The sequence below is a fragment of the Xiphophorus couchianus genome, chromosome 15 (genome assembly GCF_001444195.1).
Source record: "Xiphophorus couchianus chromosome 15, X_couchianus-1.0, whole genome shotgun sequence".
Classification (NCBI taxonomy): Eukaryota; Metazoa; Chordata; class Actinopteri; order Cyprinodontiformes; family Poeciliidae; genus Xiphophorus; species Xiphophorus couchianus.
The window spans coordinates 7,001,019-7,024,169 of NC_040242.1; the positions used below are offsets into that span (position 1 = coordinate 7,001,019).

At 38.9% G+C, this 23,151-nt stretch overlaps 1 protein-coding gene across 2 annotated transcripts in view; it reads right to left on the minus strand.

Moving 5' to 3' along the window:
• The window catches only part of tmem121ab (transmembrane protein 121Ab), a 56,602-nt gene extending 33,971 nt beyond the window's left edge, over window positions 1-22,631 (minus strand). Inside the window, exons 1-3 of one of the 2 annotated variants that reach the window (XR_003598355.1) lie at window positions 22,015-22,631; window positions 2,294-2,392; window positions 1,925-2,195 (exon numbers count right to left, since the gene is read on the minus strand). The gene's annotated coding sequence lies outside the window, so the exon portion shown is untranslated. Of the gene's footprint in view, window positions 1-1,924; window positions 2,196-2,293; window positions 2,393-22,014 lie in introns of those variants that run through there. The other variant, XM_028039497.1, reaches the window with a different exon arrangement.
• Between the last annotated feature and the right edge of the window lie 520 nt (window positions 22,632-23,151).

The window sequence follows — 23,151 nt, forward strand, 5'->3', positions numbered from 1 at the left end:
CAATGAAATTCAATAAGGCTACTAGGGTACCAGGGGCAAACTTTAATTGTATTCAGAGTGTGAACGAGTGAAATGTCATCCACTGACCAGGCAGCGCAGGCACAGATTTACTGAAGTTTTAAACCAAGTCACGATTCATTTACCATTAATAATGCTTGAGTGTATTCAACCTCATAAATGAGCTGAGTTTGGGATTTTATCACAGTGCACCTAAGGCTTGACTCTTAACAGGCACAATTTTATTTGTGGACGTTCCTTATTTTGCCTGGAGCTTGGGATTATCATATAAAACCATAAGGCCTGTGTAACTGTTGCCTGTATATAAATGGAAATTGTACTGTATCTTGTAGAAGGATGCATGAACAGAAGCCATCAGCTATTGCATAAATGAGCTCTTTGCTATGCTATTCCTTGCAAACATCCACTGCAATATTTGGAAAACAAAAGGCCACATAGGACAATCAAAAATATTTTCCACTGCTATACTAGATTTTCTACAACAATGTCAGTCTAGAAATAAGCAGAAAAGGAAAAACAGAATTACTAAAGCTGAACTGCTCAATATCCGTTGGCTAATTTACACCAAATCTGAAGTTGTGGTTTGGATTCACATTGTTGACATAGCTGACTGTATTGCAAAGTGCTTCCAGAAAAGGGGTTAGGGTTAGGTAGGGTAGGGGAGGGTTAGTTTTCCACCAGATTTTATTCTAGTTCGATTCTTGCTGAGGACCTTGTTTGCATTCCTGTCTTTGTATGACTTTTGTTGTTTTGTTTTATTTTCAGACATCCAATGTAGAAATTGACATCCCAAAAATCTATAGAAAATTAACTTTTTCTCAGTTAATTTTCTTTTGTTACCATTTGTGCCACTCTTTGACAGAAGCATACCCTGGATAGGGAGCCACATCTGTTATATTAAAAATCTCCTCTACATTCAGACATCACTGTGGTATGAATTGTACATTTGTCATTGACTTGGTTTATGTAATAAATGTAAAAAAAAAATTAAGTTCATGGTCCTTAAACTTAAAAGTATTATTATAACTTGTACTTTTTTATATTTGATAAAGAGAATAAAGATTGTTGGTCCAAAGTACTCTTTCTAGATAATATTTGTATTGCCTTACTTTTGAAAATTAAGGGACAGAGTCTAAAAGAAGAGGCACAGAATCCAAGTTGCTTGAGGTCCATTTTAAAGTTTCCAATGTAAGTGACGATTTGGGGAATCCTGATTTTTACTGGTATTGGTCTATTGTGTTTTATAATTTCCAAACCCAGCAAAGTTCCAGTAAGCATTAGGACACTTCTTGCTTCCCTCTGCTGATGAACTTTGTGGAGTTTTCATTTTTCATTGATAATCTAGATTATTTAGCTGCATCTGTGCAATCAACCTACCATCTGTCATTATTGAGGTCTTTGGGGAAATATCTAAATCATAATCAATATAGAGGGTTTGTTCCGTTAACAATCAAGTATCAAATATAGATGTTTTTGAATAACTAATTTACAAAAAAATGAGTCGGATGGATCATTAAAGAACCAGCAGGCGGTTTACGCAGGGAAGACGTGGGTCGGTGGAAATCTGATTTTGATATGTAATTGAGAAACAAAACTGTGTTTCAGTTAATAAGGTAGCCACATTGATGTAGACATGTGTGAACAAAGGATAAATAGATGGGGGTTGTTTAGGTTAAGTGTAAGTGCTGGGCACAAAAGTGCAGACATGTAAATGTGTAGCTCGAGCACGGGTTAAAAAGGGAGGTTAGGCCAGAGGTTAAGAAGGCTGGAACAGGTCCAGCATAAGAGAAATATAATACAACAGAGGGAGCGAAGAGGGAATCCTCCCTCTCCGTGTGTCTCATGCTGGTTCTTTCTGGGCACCTCTTCAAAATCAATTTAAGAAATTACCATTCAGCCAGAGTTCCGTCATTAGGATTTTATAATTTCATCTTCCTCCTCCAGTGCCTTTATCCCAGAGCCCCTCAGTTCATCTCCGCAGCACAACCCGGGTGAATAATTAACCGCAGCCGTGAGCAGAAAGACGATGAGTGACACAAGCATTCTATCACTCGCGCGCAGCCGTCCACCTTCACCAGCACCGGTGGTTCACTTTTGAGTCTCTTTCTTCTGTTTTGTTTCTTTAGAGCTCAGCTCAGACCTGACAAGTCTCTAGCTCATGTGTAAATACATCAACACTGCAAGACACAAGCATAAGTTATCACGCGCAAAACTCATATTCGGCCTATTATATTTACGCACACTTGCTATCTGTCAGTCAGGAGAGACTTTTCACCCTTTTTGATCCTTCTTTGTTCTTCAAAACGATCTGTGGGGTCCTTGCTGAGACGAGATGGGGCCCTCGTCTGCCCTCTGTTTCATGTTGCGTTGAGCTCTATAAACCAAGGTGGGGTAAAAGTGAAAGGATGGAGGAGCAACTGCTTGCAAGGAGATCACAAGGTGAGAGTCTTAGCCGAGGTTTAGCCTTAAGACCTGATGTGGGCGGACATATTTTATGAGAATCAATAGGAAGGCTCAATCAGATTCTCTGCAGTCCCAGCTATTTCCATACCTCCAGTGTTAGCTGATTCTTTATAGAGAACAGACATTTATTTGGGGGTTCTTTAATGTGCAATATCTTCTGTAAATAGGGGACATTATTTCACATATTTTGCAAAAATAGATTTTTCATATATTCCATCTGCTTTTGATTTGCTCAATAAGTACAGCGTGTCTAAACTGGTGAAATTAAGAAATGACACAGCGTCACAGGCCAGAAAGATAGATTGTGTAACCAATATAGCGATCATTTGGTCTTTGTCTTATAATTGCTTAATCATCACTCTTAATTCTTGCATGCGTCTCACCTAAATTCCTGCTGCTTATTTGGTAATGCCTTTGTTTTTTTTCTATTAATCGGAGTTTATAATTCCTTTTGCATTTTTTTCTCTATTTATGAACCACCAGATGCACGGTCAGTGACTAGTTATTGCAGTGATTATTCAGACTTTAATATGAACAACTATTGGACATGTTTCGTTGTTTAGAGTGTTTTCTTGGTTTTCATTATGCTGAGTATTTTTTTGTATATTCACTTCAATTAGATTGTGCCTACTGTTTCAGTTTGTCTGACATGTGAGAGGTCACTGTTAGATATGCAGGAGGAGGAAGGGCTCTGAGCATTGCAAGACTCTGTCTCGTGTACCATTTTTGATATCCTGCATTAACCAAGTTTAGCTGAAAAATTACAGAGGCTATCCTAAATTTGCTTTTTAAGCGATATGTCATTATCTTTCACACAGTTGGCTTAAAACAGCATTCCTTTGACAAGGATATGTGGTACTCCTTTAAGGGAAATGCAAACTGGCGGAAGTGCGTTTTAAAGCAAAAAACTGCACCACCCCAATTATTTAAGCAACCCACATCTGCTGCATCTAGTATGTAGCCGATACTCAAAAGTATGTTTCCTGGTAAATCTTTTCAAACCTGTTTTATTCAAACACATCAGAGCTGATTAAACAGAAATTCTGATAAGACTATCCTTGGCTTGAGTTCAAAATTCTATGTAATTAAGGTGGCAATCGACTTGTCACTGGTGATTTGTGTTCCCTTTTAGTTTCCACACCATGGCTGCTTTTGGCAAAATGCGAAATAAGTTCAAACAACCAACTTTGTCTTTCTTGTAGGTAAAAAAATAAGTGCACCAGTCTATTCCATTCAGTTGACCAGCAGTATGCAGCAACAGGTCCTACATTGCTTCCCTATTCCGGTCTTTCAAGCACTTTTTCTGGCATCACATAAAAGGACTTTAGACAACAGGAAAAATATGCCATTTTGAAACCATGGGTTTTTAAGACATTGGTATACATAAATACTGTTCTCCAACCCTGAAAAATCTAATCAACTTCTGTTTATCGTTAAATGTATGTATTATTTGTTACCAACAAACAATATTCCCAGTGAATGACTATCAAAAATTAAATTACTTAAATCATTCTGGAGCTCATGACAGATTTTCTTTCAGATCCCAACTCTCATATCTTTTAGAAGGCATTCCAATAGCAGAAGTAATACAAAGTTTTAAGGATGAAATATTGGGTTCCCTTTCGGTTTGCTTTTTGTAGGATACTCAGCCAATGATTGCATATAAGAGAAAAAATATGTGTTTGCGATTATTTTTCAGTACGAAGACAGAAAAGCTGAGAATTCGCAAAGTCTGCCTGATTGAACACACCGCTCTCAGACTGAGTTCACTTCACTTAATCAAAGCCAGTTACAGAAATGTTAGGCCTGTAAGACATGTGTAGAAACTGTTCTATATATTAGTTTTATTTGCCACAAAGTGGGTGGAATTTGCTGATTGGAAGTGGCATGCAATCATTCTCAATAATTCGTATTCCCCAAAGAGTTGACTAATTGGAGCCATTAAAATCTTGACACCGGTGGTTAATTTGTTTCCCTGTGTTTTATAGAGATCATTTATCCCATTGGAAAGCTCAGATGAAGCATGAGGTGATTACTCCAGTAGTCTGTCGGAGTGGGTTGAATAAGGAACGCGCAGGCCAACATCTCACAGTTCCCAAAATCCCTCATGTCATCAGTCGCTGGCGTGTTTTTGTCACATGTAAATACCAGGTCCAGATTAATCCCGACAGTGACCACGGTCTTTATGAGTGCACCGAGACCTTAATGGGAGAACAGTCAACTTGACCTTTCGGTGAATTCCTTCAGGAAAACACAAGGAAATATCCTAATTTGAAAGAGATGGAGCTGCAAAGAAAACACACATTGATTGTGTGGAAACCACTGCTGTCCACACAGTTTGAAGGAGAGAAGTAAAACAAGGCTGTGCTCTGGTTGCGCAATAATCATGAAGAATGTACGTGTGTGGAATTAAGGATGGGTTGACTATTTGTACAGAGAAATTTACATAACAGACCCAGCAACCTTAAAAGCTACATGATCGGAATAGACACTGCTTCCCTAATTGGGAGGGTCAAAACTTGAGTTAAAAGTGGAATTAGTTCATTGTCTGTAGTTTAGAAGAAGTTAAACAAAAATCTTGAGAACAAGATTATACAGAATTGTCCAGTTCCAGTTGTCTAGTTCCGTTTTTCAAGTGGCCATGGACAAGAATCCACCCTAAACAGGACATTTACCCCCAATTCTTTAAAAAGAAAATCTTGTACACCACAAACCACAGTGTGAATTTCTTTACTATCTTTCCAATTTACTTTTTGCATCTTGGTTTCTGTTTTGCTTTTGTTTTTTTGTTTTTTGAAAACCTGATTTAACTTTAAGAAAAGTTTGGAAAAGAAATTAACAGTTCATCAGAGAAAAACCTTGAAGGTCTGACAGGTTATGATGCCATGAAAGTGTCTGAGATCATTTAACAAGACACTTTACTCTCAGCCTTGGGTCTCATTGTGTCTTCTCTCAGTGAACCAGACAAGGTCCCTTGACCTGTGGTTTCTCAACGTTCTGCTCCTCAGTTCAATGGGCAGAGAGTCTCTGCATAACATTTGTTCAAATTGGCCTAAAGATTGTCTCTCCAAGGAGGCACCGGCTGATTTTACCGCAGCACAGGTGCAGGAGGTTTAGCAGTACCTTTCTTTGCAATTCGTAGCTGAAAAATTAGCAATTTTTAAAGCTATATTGAATTAAATTAAAGAATATTGTAAATAAAAATAACAGCACTAATTTTAACCAAGTGGATCCAGGGTTGATTAGTCTGAATAGGCACAATTTCTGCATCATGTGGGTTGGCTGGTCAAAGATTCATCACTGTGTTCATCTCTCTGGCTCTCTCCGCCATCTGTTCTTCATCACTATGACTCACTCCATTCTCTTCATCATTCTGATCCAGCTTTCACAACTCACAGAAATCACCCAATGTTGTAGTAGTAAGGAATTGGGGTGTTGGTCCATATATGTTTGGCCCAAACTATCATACAAAGACCAATTGGATTGGTTTTCCATCAACTTGTCCAATGCAATTAAATATTCTTAGCACAGAAATCACATAATAAAATTCAGTTTACTGTGCTTTATTTTTCACAGAAACCTCATTCGTTTTAAAAAGCAATACATTTTACAAAATATTTTAGTTCTTTTAATCATATCTGCTTTATATTCAAACATTGCATTTGGACAATCTCAAGAGCACAGTGAGATAAGAGAAATATCTGCCACCATACAGGCATGAGTATCTTCAAGGTCACCTTTTGTGTGTTTCTAAACACTTTATCAGCATCTCATTGACTTCTTTCTTTTATGCTCTTTAATAAGAGACCACAAAACTGCTGGATATGTATTACCTCATGAATTTGATCAGTAAGGAAATCCTTTATTGTACCATGAGTTGAAGCAGGGCTACTGGGAAAATGTCTGGACAAAATGTTCATGGTAATGCCAGAAGTACCATAGGCAACAACTCTTACAGGTGAAATGTTATATTTTATTTTATTTTTTTTATCCAGCTCAAGCAGCACTTTGTGACTCTGCTGTGACTCCAGCAGCTGCAAAAGGCAAATAATATATTCTAGAGCCAGTGGGTTGGTTGTCCAGAGTGTGTTAAATTCAATCACCCACTTTATCCTTTTAGTTTCCTTGTCATCAATTGATAACTTAACTCTTCTATATTGAGTTTCTCCTAAAGTATGTTGCTTCACCTTGCTTGCTTTCATGTTAACTCTGAGATTTATGCACTTGGCTGTGTAGCTCCTGCAATATCACCTCAGGAAATATCCAAAGGTTTACAGGTGGCAACTGAACAGCATTATTTTTCTCTGTAGCAGTGTCTCCTATCCCTGGTCCTCCTGGCCCAGTGCAACAGATGTCTTAGATCATTCCTTGCTTTAGCCCGATTCAGGTGATTGTAAATCAGAAAAAGTCTTTTTATCAGCCATCAATTGCTTATAGGGAAACTAAAACTTGCAGGACTGTGCCTTGATAACCAGAGTTGAAAAACACAGATTTATGCAATAAAGCCACCCTAACTGAACCTTCAGTAAATGTATTTCATATGCTGTAGCATATTCATACTATCAGCCCTGTTGAACCACACTATTCCACATAGTACAAAGTCAAAAGGGGGTAATAGTGTGGTGGTTTGCATATTCTCTGGTTAGATAAGAAATAAAGTAATTTCTTACCAGGATCATATCAAACATGAGAATTTGGTAATTATGGAATAAGAAATTTAAAGGATTCCATTTAAATTCAATAACACATAATAAAGAAGTATTAGTCAGAATGATTGTGGTTTAATTCACTTGGTCCTACATTAGGAAAGTACAGATTGTGCTAATATAGTATGGTCGAATTTTAAAGTGCCATCATGTTGCCTGTTGCTTTATTTAGATTTTGTGCAGTTCATAAATGCAGACTCCTGATTTTTCACAAGTGGAATTGCTGTGGGTATGCTAAAAACACAGAGCAGACCCACATGTATCCCTGTGCAGAAGTGTCAGCTTGTAGCACTTCACGGCTTTTGACAGAGAAATTGTAAAACTCGCAGAGCTCGGTGATGCAAAGCGTCGGTCAGCCTCTGATTCACCCTCTTAACTCCTCTTGACCAGTTCTGATGTAAACACTGTGGCAGATGAGCTCTTGCTTGACCAACACAATATGTGGTCTGCCTGCCTTTTGCAGTGATGCAACTCGAGGCTCCAAGTAAGTTTTCAGCCGCTTCTTTGGATTTCCAGCAAGTTACATCACTCTGAGTGACTGCTGTGATTGGGAATGTGAGCATTTCATTACCGTCACGCTTCAATTATTGGTGAGAGATTTAAAAGATATATGGCAGTCAAGAGAAAAGCCTACTGGAAGACTCAGACATTTGCACAACTCCGTAGAGGTTTTGAGGCAGAAAAAAAATTCATTACTACAAAGTTTTAATGATTGCGAACAGACGGACAGGGAACATAGTTGATATTGATCTGCTGAGGCTAAGAATAATGCTCAAAGGCACCAGGCTTCAGGGAGCGGGCTGGCTGGGTTTCATTAAGTGTAAACATTTTCAAGGCAGAAGTAGCCTGAAATGAGAAAATTCTGAGCTGTGAGAGATGAAGGTGAGATAGAAAGTCAAAGGCGAAAAAAGCAAACAATTCATGATCTTTTCTTTTATTCCTCGAGCCATCTCTTTGGACTTTGCAACCAGCTCTGAATAGATGATAGAGCCTTTCAGTTACAGTGCCTGGTTCTGGCACCAACATAAAATTATGGGCACTAGCCCCCGGTGGACTAAGATGAAGCACCAACAACTACCTTAGCTCTGGTTCCAGCAACAACACCTACATAAACAACCTATGTGGGCTTTTAATAAGTCTTTCTGCTTTTGTTTGTTGTGTTTCAATCTGTTTGGCAGATTGGCAGGCCGCTACCTGCTGACATACATTGCTGTGATGATAATTGCATTTGACTTTGTTGGTGGGCTTTGTGATGGGCAAAGCGTGAACTGCTTCATCTTTGTTTATCTTTTTTTTTTTTTGCCTAATTGCAGAGTACAGTGGCTTGCAGAATGCCTATTAGTCCCGTGCTGAGTTGAGAGACAAGCCAGCACAGAAAACGAGGAAAAGAAAAAAATCCAACACATTTTTATGTAGACAAACACAATTCCATTCCTATTGAGAGTTTGCATGTATAAACATTCTCATGATTATCCACATGCTCGCTTGGGCTGTATAGGGGAAGAAGGGAAAGATTAAAAAATGTCTTTTGTGTTTAAGCCCCCACGCCGAAAACAAAGAAGTACACGTGAGAGTATATCACTCATGAGTATTTGTGTGTGTCCTTGGATTACTGCCTGTTGGTGTTTAAACACTGCTGGAAAAGATGAATGGGACAAAGAGAGAAAAGAAGGTGAGGTAAGCAGAGATAGGGGAAAAGCAGTAACAACAACAGTGGAGGGAGGAGGTCAGGGTGAAAAGGACTCCCCGTATCTCCAGACTCCCCATCCACTGCTCAGAGGCAGTGACACAGCAGCAGCTTCCCCTGCCTTTCACGGCTCAGTCTCAGTGATTTGGAGCTGAATTTATCCCCCCAGCAACAAATACCAGCAGTCACTTTGGACTTATCAGTCCAGCAGTCGTGACTTCAACCTGGCAGAGGCTGTTTGCCCTTTCCCCTTGTCGGGATTGATCTGTATCAGTGATGATGAACACAATAGTTCCGCCTACTGGGCTGTAGCTTACAACCCGGTGGTAATAATGTCCAACAGAAGGGGTCAGGTGGCCCCCATACATGGGGGTCAGCAGCTTACCATGGTCATTGCTTCCCTGTACCCTCACCAGGGCAGTGTATTTTGGGGGCTGGCAAAGGCCTACGGGTGACGAACCCTACGGGAATCCGCAGGAGAATGAGACACGGACAGTTTGCTGATGTTCTCTGCGTGTATGTGTGTGTTTTTGTGCCGTAATTAAATCATGGGAGTTTCTGTAGCGCACATGGCGCTTAGAGGAAGCATGGGTGCTGACTTAATTACAAGAAAACAGAGGAAACTGTGATTACACACAATCACACCTGCACAGCACCACCAGTTCTTACACAGGGTTGTATAAACATGGTTTATTACAGGAACAGCTTTAACTTAGTCTAATAATCAAGCTCAGAGTTTTTACTGCAAACAGCGCCCTATCAAAGTCTAGTGTTTATTTGCTTTGAGGCAGGGATGTAAAATTATCAGTCATGCCAAGGTGAGTGTACCATCAAAGGTATCATGACTGCATTATTTTTGTTTGTCCAAGTTATCCATCCATATTCTGTTTTTGCTTATGCTTGCAAGAACTTGGGTTTCTTGGTTCCTATCTTCTGTGGTTACTTGGTGAGAGGCAAGGTACTCCCTGATGGGGTGTCCATTGAACACAGAGACATACAGGACAATCAATCAGGCGCACACAATTTGGAGAGACCAATTTTTTAAGGTCACTTAAATGACTTCATTTAAAGATTGAAAGTCAATTATCCAACATCCATGCAGTAATTTACAGATTTGCATTTCTTACCCACAAAAATTAGAGCTGCACTAGATGGATTTGATAAGAAAATGTTTATTTTGGTTGCTGACTCTGACTTGGGGTTTACAGCTCTTTCCATTTGATATATCATACAAGGCTCCTTAAAGAATTACCCTCTCAAAAATTATGCATTAATTATTCTAATTTATTTTCTCCTCATTCTTAATGTATTAGATTATCGACAATGTAGCTATAAAGATATGCATTACACTGACTATAAAGCAAAGACAACCGACCACATTTTGTGCTAAGAAGGAAAAGACAAAGAGGACTGGAGGATACTTTCAGCACAATTAAGGCATGTATCTTCCAGCTGGGTGAAATTATCACATGTAAATGAACAAAAAGCCATTCAGCATCGTAGTGGGTAAGAAGCATATAGTGGTACAGACAGACAAAAGGTGAGCATAATTGTTTGAATACACACACAACCCCGCGACACACTCTGGGTCACCATAAGATAGACACACTCAGATTGTTTACCGCGAGCTGCGCCTGGCTGCTTGTCAGATCAGCTAGTTTTCTAAATGATCTCATACTCTCTTGCTGCTTAACTGGGATGACAGCATACAGATGAGTCCGCCAGAGGGCCAAGTCTAGTTTGCCAGCCTGGGACCAGGAAATAAACAGAACTGTCACTCACACGCCAGTAGCACACCAGAACAACATCCCAACACTTATTCACATCTTTATATTTGTGTAAACCTTTAAATCAGACATTTGTAAAGCTGTGATTATAAGCATTCAGAATTTATGATGAGGGGAAAAAGTTTTTCTTGAGGATCTCTTCATCTAAGGGATTTTCATCTCTGTTTGCTAGTTAACTGGAAGGTGAACCTCTCGTCATCTAAAGTTTTTTTTTTTTGCATCCTTCCTCGCTCTTGCAGTGTTCTCTATCCCCCTCTCCATAATCTCTGAGCAACTTTCCCATCCACCTACAGAAAAACATTTCCACACAAAGATACTCCCAACACGGTTTCACAGTGGAGGTGGTGTTTTTTAGATTGATGTGCAAGTTTTGATACATGCCAATCTCTGTGTTTTGCATGAAGGCGGAAAGATGAACACTAATCTCATCAGAGACAAACATTTCCTGTTTACTTTAAATGCCCTCTGATAAACAGTAACTTTGACTTTTTTAGCTTTTCTTTCAATCTACCACTCTTCCAAAAAGCCTAAATTTTTAAAGTGAATGAGTAATAGTTGTCCTGGTGAGAGAGTCAACCACCTTAAGTGTAGATCAATGCAGCTCCTCCATAGTAACTGTTGGCCTCTTGGCTTTTTCTCTGATCAATGCTAACCTTGCCAGGTCTATCAATTGTGCCATATTCACAACATTTTCAGATCATGGATTGAACCTTGCTTTTGCTTTGAGATCATTTGAAGTGCTGGGTATTTTTAAGACTTTGCACTGCTTCAAGCTTCTTCTCAACTTTATTTTTGGCCTGTCTTATATTTGTTGGTCTTGATGCTGTTTGTTCCCTGTGTTTGCTAACAAATCTTTTGAAGGCTGAATTTACAGCATGTTGGATAAATTAGCTGACATATGAAGGCAATTGGACCCACTGAATATTATTTTGTTGTATTAAAATAGTCACTTTAACAGCCATTTTGTATTTTTATTTGTTAAATTTTTTAAAAAAAATGTCTTCCTTTCTTTATACTCTACAAATAAGCAATGTAATCTAATTTTCTACCACATGCAGTCTGTTATTTACTTTTAAATGATAACCTCCTACAACAACCTGCAAAAGTTCACTGAAAGGTAGCTTGTCCAATGTGTTTCTTTACATAAACACTTTCTTTCACATTTTGGTCAAACTCAAGCCTCCTGATTTTCCATTGTTAGTTTCCCAGAACCACAAAGCTTGTAATTGCCAAAAACGTCTTGGAAAAATTAATTTGATGTTTTTCTTTAGAGAAAACAAACTGAAGGAGCTTTAAGCCTAGAGAGAAATTCTATAAAAATAAATACCGTCATCAACCTGTTAAACCACTGTGATATGCAACTTCATTAGTAAGTGTAAGTGGTCCAAATGTTTTGATTTTTAAAATATTATATTTCTTTATGTTCATTATTTAGCCAGTGCTTATGGAATACTTGATCAGCTAACACCGGACACACTGAAGCACTCCACCACGGATGCTTGGTGAAGAGGGTGCTTCACACTTTCTATGTAAAAAGGAGTAATGAGAGCATGTGAAGGCACAGGATTCAGTTGAGTAGTGAAGCAGCAGGGCTTGCAGCAAAGATCGTGTAGATCACTGACAGCTTATGTACGGTGCCATGATTTAAGGCATGCAGAAGACATATTCTGCAGTCTGGGCAAAGTGGTAGAATTAAATTGCCTGTGTGAACAAACTTTCATAAAAAGGTTCATTTTTTTCAGATTTGTTTCAACTTGAAAGTGCCATATTCAATAAATTATGTAGAATGGATACAAAACTGAAAACAATGTGCTGATGCAAAAAATAAGCATAAAGCACAACTGTATATTTATTTTTGAATTACAATCAATAATTTTTTTTTATATGATTAATTATTGTCTAGCACTCTGATTAATCACTATGCTTAATGTTTCTGAGCTTGAAATGTAAAAATGCACATTTTCAACTAAAAAAAAGGTTTAAGAAAATTAGCACAAAAACCACACATCTGAGTTTTTCGGGTTTTCATATTCAGGAAGGTTTTAAAGAAGTCATTTTGTTTCAAACATAATTTAGAAATGCTAACTATAAACTGGTTATGCTTCAATGGAAGGATAAAATAAGTTATGATGGATTTGTTGATGGATCAGTGTTGGTAGCACTGTTGCCTTGCAGTAGGAAAGTTTTCTGTTCCCCCCACATTTCAAAAGCATGACTGAGACAAGTGGACTGGGAGAAACCTGTCCACCACAGCCCACTAACAAACAAACTGGGCATTACATCACATTAGTGCCGAGCACTTTGATTTTCTTTTATATTTTTGCTATTCATCATTGCTGTTATTTCATTAAATGGTAATAACTGTACATGTTAACACCCTTGCATGCCAACTTTGTTTTATCCAGCCTAGCGCATCAGTCATAAAAACTAACATTGCCTTTCTAATTACCCAGAACGTTTTTTTTTTTTTTTTTTTTTTAGAAAATATTTAAATATCCCCGTTGTCCCGGGATCTGTTGTCCTTTTTCATATTTGTCAAAACACCAACAGGTAAAGAGCACATGGTCTTACATGTAAGTATGTGATCGACCATGTTGTAACATCCTGTGTTCCAGTCATAGCAGCAATCACCTCCCATGACCAGATATTAAGAAATTAGTGTCCCATCTATCATGCCACCGTTACCGTATCTCTACCTGCCTGTGGTACAAAGAATGTTATAAATGTTTCTGTACTTCAGTGACTGGTTACTCATAATTTCCTTAATGTTTGCCAGTTAAAACTCCTGAATTCATACCTGTAGTAAGTGCAAAATGCATGCAGACAGAGACCTGGTTATGTTAATATTATTATTTAGTTCCTGAAATCCATGGGGTGCCAAAGACAAATTATTCATTTTCATCTTAATTTTAATATGTTTCACAATCATTAATTAGTCTTTCGGTACTTATTAAATTGGGTTAGCAGGCTGGCTTATATGGTACAGAGCAATTTTATGACGGAACTAAGCTAAGCTTTTTTTAATGTTTCTATTGGATGATGTGTAAAGCCGCTGAGAGAAAATTCTCATATTTATAAGTACTATTATCATTTCTGGGCATATAGATGGTTATAAGTTGGAACTATACAGAGAGCTGTCAGCTACAGCTGCATCTGTATAGCAGTGCTAATATCCCACCTGAATAAAATGACAGATGCTGAGTGTTTGGTCAGGAACTGCTAACTCCTTAGTCATTCAGGTTTTCCTGAACCAGAAGCTGTAAAGTCCTCAGTTGACATCTAAAAGACACAGATAGTTCCCTCAGCTTCATCCTACATGCACAAACATCCACTGTCGCACTACTAAACTCTGATATACACACGTTATGCTTCCATGCGCGCATCAAAGCTCAGAACACCACAAGCTATCACACCCTCTGTCAGACAGATGCTCAATTCTATTCCCTCTCACACTTTCAGGTAAATCACAAGGAAATATTCTCATGCACAGGATACACAAATGCACAATTATGCACACTCTGACCATCTGGTGAGGTTGTGCTTACTTTACATTGATAAAAGAAGCGCATGAAAATAACAAAAACCCTAACATCAGCTTGCCGTGCTGCTAATTTTTCTGTCTACAAACCAGAAGCAGGCGCACCGCTGTGAATTACTCTCTATGCATGGGAGCGAATAAGTGCACAAATGCATTTGTATCAGCCACACACACTCGCTGACAGATTAATGTGAATCCGTGTTATGCTGACAGTCCAGGCATTTAAGCAGGCACGGTTATGCGTGGTGTAAGCTGTTTCCTGCGAGAGCTTTGAGAAATGTGAAAGGAGCCCCACACTTTCTGTTCCCACTTTCTCTCCAAGGAGAAGAAGCCATAGAGAACACCGCATGAAAATATAAAAACAGGTTGTACAATCTGACTTATAAAATCATTACAAAGGAAAACGTCCCTGTGGGATAATGTGGGATATTAATGTTTATGGACACTTAAATCCACCCGAGCCTCCAGCTACAGTACATTACTTTGCTCTGTTCATTTTTGTACGGGGCCCAGCTTTTGCCAGCATGCCTTTTGAGAGCATAAACACGGCTGCACAGCTACAATAAGGTGCATGAATTAGATATGAGGTTGATATAGAGATGTAACAGATCTGTTGGCTTTAGCACTGCATTGCTGCTCCAAAACTGTGCAGCAATATAGATACCAAAAGGCAGAATGTAAGGGAAAAAACTTGGGATTTAACACATGGAAAAAGGTGGACTAGATAAGAGGATATTTCTGCTCTGTCTTGCATAAACACATCATCGGACAGAAAATGTATGTTTGATTCACTGACTGAGCAGTGAACTGCACGCATTCAACGCATTCAGGCATGCATGTGCAAAGGACAAGACTCTCCACATCTGACCAAGCCACTCCACTTGAGCTGATTGATTTCACATCACTTCTGTATCCCCGATAACTGCATGCCCGAAGGGCTGCAATGGCGCCAATATTTCACTGCTACATGCGTGCACAACTGCACTATGTTTGCAGCACGTTTTTTAGTGTGGGTCCTGACATTGTGTGTGTGTGTGTGACTGGTGTGGGTGAGTTCATGGGAGGATGTACGATCGTAGGTGTGTGCGTGTTGTGAAAAGCACCAGCAGCTGGTAACTGTATACGCGGTGACATTTTTGATGATGACATGCCACACATGTCTGCTTGTATCCAAGACAAGATGGAACCTCTGCTGCTACTGCGCCTATTGTTTTTCTTTTCCTTGTCAACAATCTGAAGTAGGTTTTCTGAGCTAGTAGGAAGAAAATAAGGTGTCTTTCTAAGGTAAAAATAAAATGTTTCTTTTTTTTCACATTTTGTCACATTGCAAACAAACTTCCCTTGTAATTATTTTTTTTGTGCGACTAAAAACATAATTTTGAAGTGGAAGAAGAAAAAATGCTAAATGGTTGTCAAATGTTTTTCATGAATACAAGCATCAAAAGTCTGGTGGGAACTTGTGAGTAAACCTACAAAAAAAAAATTACACAGTCTATGAGCATTTCACAGAGCACAGTACGGTCCTTCATCCAAAAAGCAAATATGCACATTACCATTAACAAACCATCTCCAATGTGCTGGTGGCAGCAGCATGCCGTGGGGAAACTTGGTGAAACAACAATGCTGGTCAGAGTTTTTGAAGTTGGATGAAGTTAATTTCAGAACAATCTGGGAGGAAAACCTGTGAGAGTGCAAAAGACTTGGCAATAAGGAGGAGATTCACCTTAGACCCTAAATGTCCAGCCAGCCTATCAACTGAATTATTTAAACAAAAGATATTCCCATGAAAGAATAGTCAAGTCAAAGCCCAGCATTTTGAATTAATTATTTAGAAATGTCAATGTCACAAGGTTTTTTGAGTGTTTTTAAAATATTTTCTCCTAAAAGTAGAATCAAATCACATTTTTTGATGCTGCGTGTAAACAGAAGAATGTCTCATCTGCAATTTTCAGGGCAATTTTATGCTCCACAAATATTAGGCTCTGCAGCTGTCCTAGACCGCTGCAGCTACTTTTTCAATTGCTATTCTTTCCATTTGTAGTCCTTCTTTTTGTACGGAAGGCTGTCAGCAAAAGATTTCAAACACACAGATAATTTAAAAAGGTTTCATTCTGAAATGTCAAATGTGATAAAGCAGTTGTTTCATCTTGGATACAGCGTGCCTTGTTGGCCACAAAATGTCCTGTCTTATCGGCGGGTTCTCTATGCAAGGCACGGATGAAAAGCTTGATTAACACTTGAAAACCCTGGGAATTTTCTGGCTCTTGAGGGAAAGCAAACAAACCCTTAATTGAATGTTCGAATACGGCTTCCATGCCTGATTTTGTAAACCACTGGTTAGTGTAGAAATGTATCAAGGAGTGGTTTTTCAAGAGAGCCAAACCAATTATGCCTGTTTACTTATAGGTTTTACTCTGTTTAATATTCAAGCTTTCAGTTTTAACTTTATTTTTTGGACCTCTGTGTTTTTTGAGAAGAGGCTGGGTGATGATTAGAGCGAACGAGGAGAGCAGTACTGCAAACTGGTGCCAATTCTTTTCTTTTTTTACTATTAATGAAACTGCTGTGCTGACATTAGCATAGATCATACAGCAATCCATAATACATAGCTCATTAATGAGGTTGGTATTTTTGATCCATAATTAAGGAGTATATTTTTTACGTACTGTGCCTTTCAAAAGTACTCATCCCATAATCTGTTTCACATTTTGTTGTCTCAAACTTCAGTATAGTTTGCCGTGACTTTATGTGAAACTATAAATACTGACATTTTAAAGTATGTGTCTATAACATGCTTCACCTGAGTGACTAGGATGTCAAAAGGCTTTTTTAATCAAATTTTAATACCATTTTTCAATGGCAGTGATTAGGACTTAGACTTAGACTTAGACTTGTACTTTATTGATCCCTTGGGAAGACGCCCTCAGGAAATTGAAGTTACCAGCAGCTCCCAGGCAAAAAACAAAGATAACACACAGTAAGCAAAAGTGCAAAAGAATACAAAAATACAAATTAAATACTAAGGTACACACTAAATGTGAGTAACCAAAACCTTAAATTATGCAAGAAAAACCTTAAATTATGCAAGAAACAAGGAATAAGAATATAGAATATAAGAATATAAGTAAATATAAATACAACACAAAAAAAATATAAGAATTTGGCGGATAGATTGACCAGTGATATCGTATTGCACTATGTGGTTTGACCTGATAAGTATGGAGAAAAATACAATGTTGAAAAGATACATCTGTTGTATTTAAGTTAAAAGACAGATTAACACCTACCGTGCTTCAATTTAATCAAATTTCCTCCAAAATATGCAACTTGTCCACATTTTATGTAATTTATTTTGGAAAAGTTATCTGTAAATGAACATTAAAAAAGACAAAATAGGGAACTGACGTATTGTTTTTTTAAGTAACATAAAAATTAGCATTCTTCAATTTCAGAGTAGTTTCAATCTGACAATTTAATCTGTTTTTCCTGAAAACAAACTTGGTTGTTTTTCACAAGCTGGGCACACCAAGTTAGCTTTTGTAAATAAATATGAGTTCATGTCCAACTTAAAAGCTCTACATTTTGTATTAATCCTTTTTTTTAAACAATGTCTAGAAAATCCTTACAGCAGCATTTCTGTGTTTATCGGTACAGAACCTGTACATATACTGTAAGTGCATTGCTGAAGGACCACAATAGTACTCTTACTAGGAACTAAATATGTGACCTTGAGTTCAATTTCCAAAATAAAAGCAACATATTCACAATGACACATGTAAAATGCTACATTATGCATTTTTATATTTCAGATTTCATGTGTCCCAGTAAGAACACCTAACAGAACCATTCTCTTGTAGGTTCTGGTTGTTTATAGAATGTTCTTGTTCTGCTGGAAGTTGAACCTCCACTTCAGTCTCAAGCCTTCTGCAGACACCAATCGGCTTTCCTTCGGGACTGCCCTGCCTTTAACCACAAATATCTTCAGAATAACTCTGAGAATCTCCCCTGTCCCTGCTGGAGAACACCACCATCACATGACGCTGTAAAAACCTGTTGCATCGGGGGATGATGTGGTGAGAGTGATATGCAGTGTTAGTTTTGCTTTTAGGTCAAAAACTTTTATTTTTCTCTCATTTTAACCAAAGCACATGTTTGCTGTGTCCTCTATATAGCTTTTGTTAAGCTGGTTTCTCCTATAATTCATCAAATCTTCCTTATAGACCAGATCTGAAAAATACACAACCCCATTATACACAGATGGAATCTTATAAATGGTTTACTTGCACTGGATTTAGGGGTATTGGAATATAGGAGGCTAAAAAACATTTTCATTTCACACGTTTCAGATTTTTATGCATTATGGACAAACTTGGAGCATTTTTCTTCCACTTCACAATTATGCCCTGGTTTGTGTTGGTCTATCACATAAAATCCCCAGTAACAACATTGATGTTTGTGTTTGTGACAAAATGTGACAACCAGGATTATGAATGCTTATGCAGGGTTTTGCAATTTGCATGGAAAGGCTGCAGTACACCCATACCTGGGCCATGTTATCGTTCAGCGTGGTGGCTATCGATTCACCATGCCATTTGGCTATTGATCGGAGTAGATCCCATTATGTCAGTGATATTGTAGCCCTCTGGAGCACAGTAAGTTTAAATGGGGGAACCAGCCAGTGAGAACTGATGGGATGAGCTGAATCAGATGCAAACAGCAGCACAGCTTAGGATAGCATGCCATAGTCCAGGAACAAGCACTCTCATTTCTCTCGTTTCTAACTGTGCCGAAGGGAGCTGTAGAACCACACAGAGTAATGACACTGACTGTTTCAGAAATGCAGATTTTTTTTTTCTTTTTTATTAGTGCAGCTCACCGTACCCTAATATCCCCTGCGACAGTCAGCGCCTACCACACTGCCTTCTGTTGATCACTCAAATTGACCAACTCACTATGCGGCGGGGTGTGGAGAGGAGGGGAGGATTTTCATTGGCCTGGGATGATTGGGAAATCCGGGGAAAGGAGGGTGGCTGAGTGGGCGTTCACCGCCACTGCCTACTCTCTTTCTGTTCAAATCTGCCTGTCATGTATTTATAGCAATATTGAATTTAATTGCATTTCTAGCAAAGGGTGTTAGACTTTAAGAGACCCATAAATGGAATTCCAGGCATGCAGTAACACAATTTGCCATGCAAAGAGCATGTAAAGTGCACACTCATGGAAAGCAACCTGGCCTGCAATTTGTGTAATGCAAAAAAATCCAAAGCGAAAGCCCATCAGCTCGCTGTGTCCTGGATACCAAGGCCGGCTGGTAAGTGCTGTCCCTCAGGCTGCGCGCTGTGCCATGTTTCTCAATAAGGCATGGTTTGAGACGGTGCGCCACTGAAGAGGTACCCCACTGGGTGGCAAATGACTGCTAAACTGGCAATGAGATGATGTGAGATACTGTAAAAAGCCCGGTCGAGCCTGCCATCGCTCTCCATCCATCCCTGACCGCTTCATTTTCTAACAAGACAAAGACAGTTTACACAAAGGTAACAAGCAGCTGTAGGTCCTGCCCTCTGTAGGGGCACTGCTCAGATTCAAATTCACAGTCTGTTTATTAGATAATAAATTGAGCGTGAAGGATTAATTTGCATTTACTTCATCATTCTGCTGATATACAGCAGCAATCTATCCAGTGATGCCCAGAGCTTAATATCCCAGAGAATAAAAAACTGACATGCTGATATGTGATTTCTTTCCTTCAAGGACGGCAGAGAGTGAGGGCCGTAGCAACAGTCATGCTGAGATTCACTCTTCTTGCTTCCTTCCACTAAGTTCTTTTCACTCGACGTCTGAGCCAGAATATCAGACGCAGTGCCGAGAGTTATCCAATATTAAGTGTAATCAAAATCTTAATGAACATCATTAAAATCAAACTGGGGCTCACATCACAGTGGGTTAACACGGTCTGAATATGGATGAATGTGTGCGTGGGTGTGTGTGTGTGTGTGTGTGTGTGTGTGTGCATAAAGCTATCAGAGGCTGTCAGACCGCCTCAGGGAAAGCCGCATGGGGGTCACTCCTTATTCGGAGTTTGGCTGACATAGCTTTACATTTTGAGAATTATTATTTTTAAATTCTTTTAAAAAACGGGAGCATGACAGCTGAGTAAGCCATATTAAAGAAGGCAAAAAAAAAAAAAGGATGCTGGGTGGCCACATCAATTTCAAGCACCAGTCTGGACATTCAAAGGTGACATGGTTAATCCAAGCACCAGCCAATGCTCTGCTAGGATTACAGAAGTGTAAACTGAATAAATCCTTTGAAACATTTGCTAATATATGACATACTGTTCTAGTGCTCCACTTAATGACTAATTGTTTTGTTGTGTTCCTAAGCCAAAACTAAGCCCACTTGTAAATCATGGGTTGGTTACTGTTGTCGAAACATACGCAATTTAAAAAAATTACATTTCGAAACTGCTCATATTTTGGTCATGATGTTCCAATTCTTAGCTATACCAGTTGGCAAAAAGAAAATCTGTCAGTAAAAACCCAGCTGATTGTATCTTGATTTGCTCTAATCCATCACCCACAAACATGGTGATATCTTTAACCTTTACCTGACTTTATATTTCTAACACCATCAGAAACAATGCAGGTTTTTGCATTTTTACACTAGAAATAATGGCACACTGTTTTGTGCATTTAATGAATAGATCAATATAGCTTAAAAAAACATTTGATTGGCTGATTACTGATCAGAACCAATCAACAGATAACTGGGAGATTGATTGGTGCATTTCCATTAGCTAAAAAGCAATTTATTTATTTATTTTCAAATATCGCTATACATCTATTTCTATTTAAGGCTATTTTAGTGCCAGGTTCTCATCTGCCTAGAACTGAAACCCAAAGAGACAGTTAGAATGTATCCAACTACACATTCTTGTTTTTTTTTTTGTTGTTGTTTTTTTTTTTTTTTTTTAAATCGCATCGCTCCGAAATGATTCATATGTTTCACTCTGTAGCTCTGAGCATGTGGACTCAAACCTGTCAGTTGCGTGGTCCAGCAAAATCACCTGCTCATTAACCTTAGTTTGACAAGGGATGGGACATGGCAGGTGGCATGAAAGCTCATATATGTGGGCAAGAAATTCAACCTCTCTATCTCAATAGTTGAAATTGAATGCGCAGGGTGAAGCGGGGTGAGCGTCATTATCGAGCAGTCAATCTGAAATACGGTGAAGTGAGATCCACGGGGGTCGTATGGATTATAAGCGGCGTGCGTGTGCGCGTGCTAACGGTGGATGGGCTGATTTTTTTTTTTTTTTTTTTCGCTCTTCTGTCTCGCGCGCGGACCTGAGGCACGAGCAGATGCTGCTTGGGCACGCGCTGCCTCTCGAGCCAGCCAGCTGCCTTAAATAAAGCTGACGAGAGCAAACGGAAGCTCGCCGTTTATCAAAGCAGAGATAAAACCTTATTTTTACTTGTTTCAAAACATGTTTCGTGACCACTTGATGTCTCACGTTAATAATCTCATGAATGGACCAAAAATATACGAATGTGGGACCTAAAAAAAGCGACAAGAGGAGTCAGAATAAGGATGGTCGAAAGTGAAAGAGCTGCTAAATAAATGACCAAGCGCTTAAGCGTCAAACTTCACGTAAACTGGACTTTCTGATAATTATGTCAAGTGCCATATTGATCTTAATTTGTGTCATATCCTTTTAGAATGGGAAAGAGTGATTTTGTGTCCATTTCTATCCCACCTTTTCTTGTTACCCTGAACATGGAGAGGCGAAAAACCGCTGTTGAACTCCGCTCTTACCTCCAGAGAACGGCGAGTCGCTGTCCAGGGTTCCCGGGATGCTCACTCTCTGTCCAGGGTCCTGAATCTCATCTCCGGCTCCACGCAAGGTGGCTTTGTAAATCCGCTGCGTGGAGGCGCTGAAAACGCCGGTACAACAGGGGGAGAAAAAAAAAAGAAAAAAAAAAAAAAAGAAGAAAAACTGCTGCCTGTCCGCTGTGAAGTTAAAGAGAATCCCAATCCCAACACGCCGAGCGACGGCTGCTCCGAACTCGTTTGCAAAATACGTGAGTTCGCATTCAGGATCGTGAATCCTGAAAGCGAAGCCTGTTGGCCAAATGGAACCGCTTTGGCAAGTGTAATTGCTGAGGCTTTTTGGCCAGTTGCTTCTTCCTCCGGATAGGCTTAAACACCTCCCCCTCCTCCCTATCTCCTCCTCCCTATCTCCCCTGTTCTCAGTCTCTATCAATCACAGCTCCCATTCAAATATGTTGGAGCGACATGAAGCGAGAGCCTAATTCTGTAGACTGCAACAGACATGAGCGAATTACTGCCAGTACTGGCACAGGGCTCACTGTGATAAAGGCATCGTTGATTAGACTATAAAGTCAGAACTGAAGAGATGGTTAATTCTTATGTTAGACAAACAGTCCTGATACATGAGGCGTTTGCATTTAAATCTAAACAAATCAAGGTTTTTTTTTTCTGCTGAATATTTTAATTACAAATAACAATGATGCTGCAGCTGTTAACTAGAAAAAAAGAGAGAAACGATCAAATAATTAAATTGGCAAGATGCCATTCTTGTATCAAGCAATGACCTTATTTTGAAAAAGAATGCTATTCTTGCAAGTAGGAATAGTTTGCCTATTCTTTAAACCATATAAATAATACAAAAGAGGAGGTATTTGTGTTTTGAATCCAAGCTGTGAGATAAATTGAAAATCCTTACAGCAGCTTTTATTTCCCTCCATGCAAACACATTGGCAATGCTGCACTTTGCATTCCAAATCAAATCAAGAAGAAAATGTTAACAAATGTGTTATCACTTTGGAGAAAGTGAGGGAAAAAAGAACATTAGGTTGTTTAAAAAAGGAAATGTTTTTTTCATTCCAAACTCAAACACAAACAAAAATAAAAATAAATTGAAGAACCAAC